The 12,128-nt window shown below is 38.4% G+C and overlaps 1 long non-coding RNA gene across 1 annotated transcript; it reads left to right on the top strand.

The window, feature by feature from the left end:
* Window positions 1-9,615: 9,615 nt before the first annotated feature.
* On the top strand, window positions 9,616-11,899 carry LOC147492000 (uncharacterized). Its single transcript, XR_015199389.1, has 4 exons — window positions 9,616-9,830; window positions 10,845-11,219; window positions 11,299-11,361; window positions 11,751-11,899. It is a non-coding gene; the product is annotated as an uncharacterized LOC147492000 (long non-coding RNA).
* The last annotated feature ends 229 nt before the right edge of the window (window positions 11,900-12,128 follow it).

The raw sequence follows: 12,128 nt of genomic DNA, 5'->3' as shown, positions 1-12,128 counted from the left end.
AGGCGATTTGTCTTCGGTTTACGATACCGGCAACCATCTGCGGCGGCTTCGCACATAGTACCACAAACAAGCGATAAGCAGCGATTGTACAATAAGGGATAGCACAATCGGTAATAACACTACCACTTACCGGGCAAATCGCGCCTTATCCACGCTCAGATTCGACTCTAGTTCCTTGGAGTCAAGGTCCTTCCTATCACCATCAAAAAGCGTCATCCCTTCCAACAAGCAAGCGGTATGGGTGCGGACTTGTAGCTGCAGATCCGACCTCCTCACATAGCGCTTCTTCGATTTGTCTCTTCAATGTACATCGGGTTGCGCTCCGGCTTGTCCTTTTCGATCTTGGGCGGCCCCCGGCGTCTCTTGAGCCAACCTTCCCGCTTCATCTTGCACGAGGCATCTCCAACAACACGGGTCGAATGACCTCGGGACAACCTCCGGGCCGTCCTCGGCCGAGCGCTGAAGTCGGGCATCGGCCACCGACCTCGGGTTCGCGGCTGCCCTCCCACCCATTCGCACCTCACCACCCCAATGCGTACAGGCCACCCTCGCGCTGATCTTAGCGGTCGGTACTCCGGAACGTCGGAGGGAGCGTCCTCCACGTCGAACGGAGCATCCTCCCGACCCATCCCCGACCCAGACCCGGAGGCCCCAGCACCCCCGAGGGGTCGCTTCACCCCAGTACGGCCCCGGTTTCTATCCTCTCTGGTCACCAGATCACTGCCACGCTTCTCCATAACACGTACTTTGGACGCTCCCTTACCACGAGCCCTACTTTTCTGAGCTTCCCTTCTCTTCCGAACGACAGGCCCTCCACGCTCCTTAAAGAATTCGGCGACCTCTGGCAACTTCGCAATTTTCTCGTCCCGAGTCAACCTAGCGAAGCTCTCGATTACTGCTCGGTTCGTCTCCTGTGCAGGACGGTTATCTGTACAAAAGACGACATAACAAATATTAGATCAATACAGGATCAATCGTTATCAGCATAAAACCTAAGAAAGCGTCTTTGGTACCCACCGGTGAAATCACACGTTTTCTTGTCAACACCGAACCAGCTCGCCACGGTGGTTACCCACTAGGGGCGGTCTTTTATCCCAAGACTTCGTTACTCACTCCATCGAGCGGGAATTGTGAGTAGCTTCGGGTTTGCAAGCTAAAGTTAAATGCCCTAGATCGCTTCAAGGTGAAGTGCTCAATAATATCAGCGACTTCGATCCGGTATTCACCGCTGGCGTTCAACAGGTCGAACACCTTCAACAACCGCCACGTGTTACCAACGCGCACCGCGGTAGCTTTGCCCACGTTGGTTCAAAATTGACAAACCAACCGAAAATGGTATGGTCGTCATATATACGCCCTCGGCTGCCCCGCAGGCGATCACCCGATGGTAGCGGTGGGGGCGTACCTATCGCTAAACACCGATGCGCCTCGATCGGGCTCGTGGATCTCGGTGGATCTACGGTTATACCATATCTTTTCCTCGGATATGGAAAGCCCTCAAAGCGTGTTTATCCACAGCCCTAGTTATTTTCATTTCGCCGAAGGCGACCTCTCACGCGTCTGAAGTGCCAGCGTCGGCAAACTACGTAAGCGGTCGAGCATCGCCTTCCTCACTCGCGACCCATCATCACCCTCACCCGCATACCGGTGATTCAAATGTCTCCTCCTCATCCTCCCAACCAAAGGGAAACTTCCGCGGATCTCGTTGAGCGAGTGTCATCGAATCCGACATCTTTCTCCTCTAAACTTATCAAATTTAGCTACTAGTATCTAGCGAGTACCCTAACAACTCTAGCCACGAAGCTTAGCACCAAACAAAGGGAAACGGGTTCAAAATGGCGAGCACTAATTTTGAAGATTGATGCGCTAATGAAGTTCTCTCTACCAACCGAAGCAGCAAAATGAAGTCTCGGTCCACGCAAGTAGGATTTTTGAACAACCGCCCTCCGGTTTCAAGGCATTATGATTACACCCAGCAGCCCTAGCCATCCCGACTTCCAAGTAAGCTGTCTTGTCTTTTTCGCATCCCGAAAAAGCGGGCCACGTTTTCTTCTCTGCGAATTTGCCGGATCATCGCGTCTTCGCACAGCGTCACGATCATACTAACTAAGCGACGCGGGTTAACACCAATTTGTTCTACACTGATCGTGGCGCTTCCCAAATATCACATAATGAATGCAGCGTGCCACCGTTCTCTCTCGGAGGTCGTTACCACAACCCTCGAGGGGGCCGTGGTAGGGGAGTGATATTCTCTATCCAAAGACACGCTTAACATGGTGGAACTAATGCACCGACCTATGGTCCCTGTCGCATCCATGAGCCAACATCGGCGCCACAAGGACGGATCGCAACATCATGCGAACTTCACATGAGGCGGTGACACAGACCCCCTATCCATAAGCAATCATGACTGAAGGTGTACTTGCACTCATCCTAACTGTCAGTCACTGGTCACGGCCGCAAGCTACTCGCACAGACTGCCACTCCTCATCATCACAGCAGACCTATGTAGATATTTCTCACGTGCTCCCACGATCCACACCCCACGTTGGTGACATCCTTTACACGTGGAGGGTGAGGATACACTTTCAATCTCTATAAATACCACTCCTATGAACTACGCCAGACCTGATTCTACTCGGACCCCCAGAACCAGAGTAAGATACGTAGGCAGTTCGCTCCAAAAGCCGAACTCGGTCTCACCCATCCATCCATATCAGTCCCCCAGAGACTGTGTGTAAGGGAATATCACATCACACCTTTACAGTGTACCAGTTATTTTAGAGGATATAACACAATTAGTACCACAGTTTATATATATATATATATATTGGAGTCTACTAATGTTCATTCGGTTCTATTCAGTGTTCTCCCCAGATCTAGTTTGTAGCAGAAAGTCTGACCGTCAGCAATAGACATTGGTAAAATAATTCGTAGTATATCTTGATCTCACCTGATCATTAATCGGGTAAAAATAGTACTCAAACTTACAGTGTGCTCAGTTATTAGCATGTTGATACTACTACCATTTAATCCGTGGCTACGCAACTCGAGTCATTATGGATGCCGTTCACACTATCGGCGTGCCAAGTGTCAACCTTATAGTCTTATAAAAGAATTATAATAATTGAGATTATATTGAGATGAATATAGATACAACTAACAAATATGTAAAAGTGATGGAATCCGTTACGGACTGTAAGCATGCACAACTTCTTATATCTAACATGTTGACGTGCAATTAAATCATACATTCTCAAAAATATGTTATACTAATTAACGAATTACCTTTATCATTGGGTATTTGGGTGCAACACTTCCTGTCAATTTCATCAACGGAAAAACTTTTCCACATGTTGACAATGCAGTTTGTGCGTCAACATCCCTTCCATCCAATGACGGTGTACTACAATGCCCTTAACCCACTATTCCACACGCCTTTGACACTAATACAACTATAATAATAGTCTAACTGGAAAGAAATTAACAATTTAGTACTATAAGTAAAATTTAAACCCTATTTAAACCCTTTAAGTACGTGTGTCTAGGTTTATCATTTTAATCCAATATCTTTGCATACATTTGGCAAGTAAACGTACATATTATTACTACTTCACATGACAATGTGCCAGTTAAATTATTTATAAATTCATTTCTTACAACATACAACAACTTAAAACATGTCTAAGAAGACAATCAATAGAATTGTCAAACAACACAATGCATAATATATATGAACAAATAATTATATTCAAAACAACATGTACTACTCTATTGATACCCAAGATACTATTCATCACTTGCTCATTTAAACACAATTTATACATAAGTTGTTTACAATCACATTCATTACTCGAAGCATTCGACAATAGAGGATATGTATAAAAAGACAATCAATTGAATCACCAACTAACCAACACTCAGATTATTGTCGAGATTAGTCCTTAACTCACTACAACAAAAAAGGTTTTATATCATTGTTAAAAACAGTGACAAAAAGTCTTTTGTCACTGTTTTTTTTTTCCAAAACCGTGGTGGAGTGGGAGTCATTTTTTTCCCCTAAAACCGTCACAAATATTTGTTCCAGACTAGCCTATCTCTAAAATAAAAAATGGTAACAACTGCTCAAAAACCGTCACAACAAATCATATCATTTGTGACGTTTTAAATAAATTGATATGCATTCATCCTTTTGAACGGTCATAAAAAATACCATTAGTCATGACGGTTTAGGTAAAACCGTGATATGTATATTTTTTTTTATTATTATTTTTAAAAAAAAAAAAAAAAACGTGAATATATATGGAAACTCACAAAATTGGAGACCTGCAATAAACTACATATCTGAATATGATCCATTAAATTTCAAGTAACACTCATATATATTGCTAATTTCATTGAAACATTTCAATCCCCTTGGATAACCAATATATATTTGTGCTTAATCGTAAAACGTAATGAAGTAAATAACACATTTCCAATCTAATTCATATAAATATAATCAGCCTAATCCAAATCCAAATGAAAAAAATAACCTAATCTTGTCAAAGTCGATCACCCACATATATGTCTTCAGCCTTATGGTTCATCTTCGTCTTGAGGATAGTTCATAATACATTCTTGGATGAACATAACAAAATCCATTCAAACTTCATTTATCTCCTTGTCGGTGAATGCCTTTTTATGACTAATATTTTTTAGCTAGAATATAAGAAACAACAAGGTTAATATTTTGCAAAAAAAAAAAAAAAAAAAAAAAAAATGCTAAAGATATTAATCATAAATTAAGTTAAAATGTGAGAGACATTTTATTTACTTTCAATGGCAAAGGAGAAGGATCACTCATTATGTCTCGCATGAAGCGCATTATATGAATACCACATTGTTTACCATATGGTTGCCTAGGGCCCTGCAAAAATATGAAATTGAATTAGGGATGTTATACATCAATTCAAGTACATACATAAAGAGTAACTGTAATCGTTTACCTTGATGTGGTGCCAACATGGTTTTTGAGAACTTCTATTCACTTGGATCCCTTTTAAAGCTATCAACGCAGTTCAAGTTAAAATTTTAAACAATTAATGTCAATATAAGAAATAAAAAAGTATACATATATAATAAAAAATATATATATACCAATAAATGCACATGGAAATAGTTACGTACATGTTGATAATGATTTCCATGTCACCGGTGCATTTACCATGTAACAAATCCAACCAATAAACATACATATACTAGACAAGTCGATGACAATCACAATCCAATGGAAGCTAAAACTGAACAAGTTATTAACTAGCATTTAATATGTACTTGTAACCAAATATGAGTTAAGTAAAACCAATATAATATATGTCCATATCATGGGTTGTTGATCAGCTCCCAAATGTGCGTTTTATTACCCTTATGTTATTGCATTACAACCCGTCTTACGTTTAATGAAAAGACAACTCATATCTTTTATTGCCTTTTTAAGGTTATGGAGAATTTCATGTCACTTATCATAAAAGTTGCGTCTTAACACCTAAAGGAGCCTTAATTCTGCTTATTATGAAGACTAGAAGCTGCTATGAAAAAATGCTGAAAAGGTCAAAGTCAAAGGTCAAAGCCCTCAACTCAGAAGACCAGAGATGGAGGCCCTTATCTGAAAATATGGCATTCTCAAAAACCTACCTTGGTCAAGAAGAAACCAAAAAACAAAAGCAAAAGTAAAGTGTGAGGTGTGAGGGTGTGAGGTGTCTCAAAAGTGATGGAGGAGGGCAAATCAGTAAAAGGCAAAAGTAGGGATATATAATCTAAAAGTTAAGGAGAGAGAAAACATCCATTGCTTTAGGGTCCAAACCATTTGGTTTGTTTAATTTCTTGTCTAGTTTTCAATTCAAGTCTTTTACTTTATTGTTCTTCATTTCCTTTTATTTAAATCTTGTTATTTTGCTTTGTTTGTTTTAATCAATCAATCATATCTTGTTGTTCTTATTTCAATCTTCAATCAATACTTCTTTCAATGTTTTTATGTCATTTTCATACCAAACAACTTGAGTTTTCATGTTTTCATTAGCTTAAAACTAATCAATCTATACTAAGAGTCTACCTTTCTTCTTTTTAACTCTCACACTCAAACTCTAAACAATTTAGGATGAACCTCACTTCTTACAATTAATACTCTTTAAAGTTACACACCACAATACAACAAACTTTAAATGGCGCCGCCATCATGGATTGAAGGAGCAAGAGTGCTTGGTTGAGAATTTAAGGAGGAAGCACCATTATCATCTTTCCATTTCTATTTTTTTTCGCCATTTTTTTTTGTTGTTGTTTTTCAGTACTGATTCACTATCTTGCAAATCAGGGTTCGGGACCAACAAGCTAAAGAGAGGAGCTGAAGTTACAGCCAAAAGACGACCAAACTTTACCGAAGCCGGTGGGTAACCACGGGCTAGCCACGGGGCGACCGCCCAAGCACCTCCACATACATGGCTCCAGTTTTTGGCAGTTCAGTTGGTTTTTTATGAAAGTTGAACACCAAGCCCGGATTTTGTAATAGAGTAGGAAAAATCAGTGGAACTTGTTTGAAATAGTTAGAGATAAAAATAAAAAGGAAAAAAATTAGGAAAAATTGGTTTTTGATTGATTCACTATGATGAACATGAGTTAAACTTGGTTTATGTTGTATACTTACCAAGGGATTAGAGTTTTCATTACCTTGGGAAGTTCAAGTGTATAAGGCAAGTTGTGAATCATAGCTCACACACTTTGAATCAACTTGATAATCAACACTCTAAGTTCATTTGACTCTAGTTAATCTAGATTATCAATCTAAAACTAGTCAATCTATTAGATTAGTATAATATTAGTTTAGTTTTAAGTTTGGGCCCTTGAAGGCAAAATTGTATAAATGATCAAAAACCCAACTTGTGGACTTTTTAAGTGGGCCTTTATTCACTACAAGAAAATCGATTTTTTCCCACGGATTCCCGGTATTTTTAGCCACGGTCATAAACCCTTGCATAGTTTCCTACGAATTTATGTTTTTCCTCATTTGGTAGCTTCAATACCTTAAGCCACGGTTTAACTGTTTAATTGGGTCGTGGGTCGAGCCACGGCCGAAACCGTTGGGTACAATTTTTTTAACAAGGATGGTTGTTCTATGTGTTTTGACCGTGGGGTTAGGGCTGGGGAAAAAAAAAACACGGTATTTCTTCCTTTACCCACATAGCCTTCGTCCCCCCATTTGCTTTCAACCTTTTTTTTTTTTTTTTTTTTTCTCATCTCAACAAGGTATTGAAGCAAAAATCGTATTTCAAGAACCAATTTGTTTTTCAACTTTAATTTTCTTAGGATTTACTGTGGGAAAGGGATTTAAAGCTATTTTCTCCTTCCCCAATCCCCACCACCGCTTAGCTTCGCCCCCCACAATTAGCCACGTACCTTTTTATCTGTGTTTTTTTTTCTTTTTTCTACTTCTCACATCTCAAAATTATTTCAAGCACCATTTTTTTTTCTAGGGTTTTTTTTCTCTCTTTTCTTCTTCATTTGGTTATGGGTTGGGGGAAAATCTCGGGGTTCTAGGGTTGATCTTCTCATCTTTGTTTTTTGTATTCTCTCCTCTTTTTCATACTTAGGGTTTAATTTAGATCAGAATTTTTTATTATATCACTCTAATTTTCAGTTTTTGCGTTTGGGTTTTATGTTGTTACTGATTTTTTGGTTGATTTGCAAGTTCTTGGAAAGCTTAAAATTTTCTGTCGGATCTCATTTTCATATCTTAATCGAACAAAACACGTTCCAAAGTGGTTCATTAGAGGAGCAAAGCCGCTCAAGTAGAACTTTCTTCACGCTGAAGATCGACTTCAAATACAGGTGCTTCATCGTCCTCCATCCTTTTAGTATTATAATTTTTTAAATCTCTTTTTTATTTGGGGTTAATGTTGAGTTTCATTCAGTTGGCGGTTCTTTGCCTATTTGGGTTCTGATTTAGGTGTCTAAGTGTCTTTTTAGGGGTCATTACCTATAGTTTCCCAATTCTTAATTCGTTAAAATGTTGTTAATGTTTATACAAATCGACTATAGTTATTTGGAGGTGCTCAAATTTGTTTGGTAATGAAAGTTTAAAAGCAACTGTTATTTTCTTAGTGGTCACTAATTACATAGGTCGGCATTTTCAAGACTTGGGCATTCTGAATTTAGATTGTTGTGGAGTTTGTCTTATTAACATATGGCTGCTGTTTGGGTTTTATTGCTTGAAGTGCCAAGAAAAAGTTGAAGTTTAGATTTACAAAACAGTTATGTAGTCAATCACTAGAATTTAAACATTTGTTTTTTATGTTTTAGACTTGTTTGATTAATTGCTGTTCTAATTGGTGTAGCATGTGTTGATTGTTTATATTGAGTTCATAGATAAAGTAAATGCCATATTTGGATTAGATGTTGTGTTTGAATGTTTGGTACGACTACAGTCATTCCAATGATACTTTTATGTTTAAAGCTAGGCTTGAATTGCTTTTCTTGATGCTATATTTATCCTCCTTTTGAGGTGTGTCTCCAGTATACCCTTGTTTATATAGCTTCTGTTCGACACGCTGATATGGTTAATATGTTGAAGTTGTATGTATGTATGAATCTGTATTTTGTTATGTGTGGTAACTTTCTCAAGTGTAGTTACTTGTAGAAAGTTGAACAAAGACTCTTAGGTGCGTGTCACTTAATCAATTGTATGTGCTTGTCTGTTTAATTTATTTTTAACCCATACCGCTTTCTTTTTTATGTTTCACATGCATTTAATGTGAGAATAGTTAGGTTTTCAGTTAATCACACACATATTAGATCATATAAATTGGTATTGGTAGATCCCATCTCTTCTTCAGTAGTCCATTGCAGAGACCACTCACCATCTTATCATCTAAAAGGACTAGGGAAAAGGGTGGCGACTTGAAGGACTGTTGAAACATAGGTATGTGCTATTCTACTTTGAAATAACTACATCTCACTCTTTTTAAAATTACAAGTTCACTAACTAAAGTTTGGTTGGCATCGAGGTGGTTGACTGGAAAGTATGACAAAAGAGTAAGCACTTGTCATTTTGAACAATGACATTGGGGATTACTGGATGAGATGTTGCAAGAAGCGGAAGCTATGGGAGGAAGCAAAAGCTATGTGTTACTGCATGCGTTGTTGCAGGAAGCGGATGCTTTGGTACTGCTGCGTTGTGCTTATCCAGTTATCCATTCTACCTGAAAAGTCATTCCAGAGGCTATGTAAAGGCATGAATCTTTGTTGGTGGGATTGCAGTTGAAATTCCGCTACAGGTACATTTCTAAGAGAAACACAATAATTTCACACCATATTTCCATTCTGTATGAAGAACTAGGCTTGTCCGCTTAACTTCAGTGGACTAGACCGACTTTTTGGGCATAATAAATTATATGCAATTATATGAGATGCACATATTTGTAGCAAACTAAGTAATACGTTTAGATTGATTACTAAACACAATAATTACCATATTTCCAAGCATATATCTTTAATAATGAAGCTCAAATGCCGAATGCATTTTTTTTTTACCCGAAGCTCGGTTTTTTACGTTCTGACCATATTATGTAGCAATGAACAGATCACGATCACTCCTGAGGTGGCAAAGAAAGAAGTTAACATAATTGTGATCAATGAATTGATTGCATTATATGGTGAGTCTGACTTGGGGGGACGACGACCTGTATACGATGGTAGAAAGAGCTTATTCACAGCAAGCCCTTTGCCATTTAACTCAAATGAAATGAATATACCATTTTATTAGTTGACGACAAGAATGGAGGAGAGGGATCAACCAGGTATGTTTCTTATGGGGTTGTTATTGATGTGCCTGAGGGATCATATATGTTTGCTTTTGAGACTTTGTTTGAAAGTGGTTGCAGTGGAAGCACATTGGTTAAATGAGTCAATGTCGAACAAAGATGTTAAAGAGGGGAATGTGAGGTCTTGAAGTTTTAACTGTCCAGTCCTAGTTGAAGCTATGAATTGGTTAGCATCTCAACTTTCTGTATTGTATGGAGAAGAAAACGGGAAGTTCTTTGCTATTAACATGCTAAAGCATTGTGTATTGAATGATGCATCTAGTGTATTGTTGTTTTCTTCAGAGAAGGAAAAGATAAGGTTTTGTAATACCGAAGTACACGACTATTTTCTTTATGGCCTTAGTAGCCTTCTTTTATTTAGTTAAGAAGAGTTTAGTTAATTACCTCATCCATTGAGGCCTAATAGGGCCTTGCCCTTTGTCCAGTGATGTCATATAAATGGAAAGGAAAGGAAACTGGAAGTTCTTTGACATTGACTCGTGAAACCAGGGAGGGGGTTGGAGGATGGGTTGAGCTCATTTATGCATTACAAAATGAAAGTGTGGCAAGCTGTTTGAATCCTTATTCTTATATAGGGAAGTCTAGTTTAAAGTAGTTTTTTTTTACTAGTTGTACAAATCATTTGACGTGTCAGATGAGAGAATTGGACAAATGCATTTACTTGGTTTCTGACTTATCTAAGTGTATTTCCAATTGACTGCGTTTGGTGGCTGTTGCATACTGAACGTGGATATAGTTTATTCTTTATAGACGAGACGCATTACAAAAACGAAAATGTGGCGAACTGTTTAAATCCTTATTCCTATATTGGGAAGTCTAGTTTAAAGTATTCTCTTTCTCAATAGTAGTACATTAATGGGGTGATGTGTCAAATAAGAGGAATGGACAAATGCATTGGCATAGTATCTGACTTAGCTAAGTGCATTTCCACTTGATCTACATGTGAAGTTCATGAACAACCTTATGCAAATATTGTTCGTTCATGTGTAGGTTCATCAAGGAAAGGAAATAAAAGGATCAAACAGCAGAGGTGGCCGTTGCCACCAAATTTGCAGCTTTGCCTTGGAGGCTGGGCCGTGAGAGTGTCGTTGCAGCCCTTAATTTTTTTCTCCATTAAACTCATTCTTCTCGGTCTTTCTTCTGTTGAACTCTACTAGCTCCATTGGTCGGTAACTATTAGTTATAATTTTTTTTCTCCATTAAAGATCATTATGAAGACTAGTGGCTAACAAACAACATTTAACTAACAGGAAGGTGTTTCCCCTCCCTCGTACTCTTATAGGCGTTCTGACAGGAAAATATACACCTGAAAATCCACCTAAGGGGCCTCGAGGCCGAATATACACTACAGAATTCCTCACAAAGGTAAACATTATGAACTATGCATAAATTGCTCCATAGCTTATTGAATTGTCACCAAATGACCGCTTTCTTTTCATTCTAGCTCCAACCTTTACTGAATCGAATCAAGGAGATAGGACAAACCTACAACAAAACTCTCACACAGGTACGTCTCATTAGCACAAGTAACCTTCAAACCAACAGTAGTTTTGTTTCTCAACCAAAATAAATAAATTTGATCCATAACCTTTAAGGTTTAACACAAGTATGAATAGGTTCTTTAATCTAGGAGTCACTAAGCCTTTATAAGTTTATATGCACCGGCCGGTAGATGTATTTACACTTAAAACATGTTGATTCTCTTTCCCATAAGAGTTGAAGTTCTCCAAGACCCCCAACTGATTGTTGAATGCGAAAATATAGATTGTTGAATGCAAAATTTCTCGACCAGCCATTTATCCATACCATTGGTCTAACTGATTTGGCCGGCAAAAAGATCTAATTACAAGTTCATTGTAAATATTTAAGTCAACTAACAAGTTCTCCTCTATACAGGTGGTTCTCAATTGGCTAGTGTCGCAAAATAACGTGGTACCCATCTGAATTGGTAACTTCAACAATGCTGCATGTTATAGAACAAGTTGAGCCTTGTAATGTAATTGAATATCAAGACCAGCTAATGGACATTCTTAAAATTAGCAAGGTCTGTGTTATGTACTACATATGTTTCATGGTCTACTTTGTAAATGTGTTAGAAGACAAACTTACCAACTGCATTGATACTAAATCTTAATAATTGCACAATTTAATATCTCTATTATCATATTATCATATTTGTTGTTGTTCTAGTAATGAGCTGCCTCCTATTGTTTTGGTTCATGGAATTTTTGGATTCGGTAAAAGGTGCCTTGTAATCCTTATATTTTGTTTGGG

Source organism: Coptis chinensis, chromosome 6, assembly GCF_015680905.1.
Source record: "Coptis chinensis isolate HL-2020 chromosome 6, ASM1568090v1, whole genome shotgun sequence".
NCBI lineage: Eukaryota > Viridiplantae > Streptophyta > Magnoliopsida > Ranunculales > Ranunculaceae > Coptis > Coptis chinensis.
Note: the sequence above shows the minus strand (reverse complement) of the source record. Positions and strands in the feature narration are given on the sequence as shown.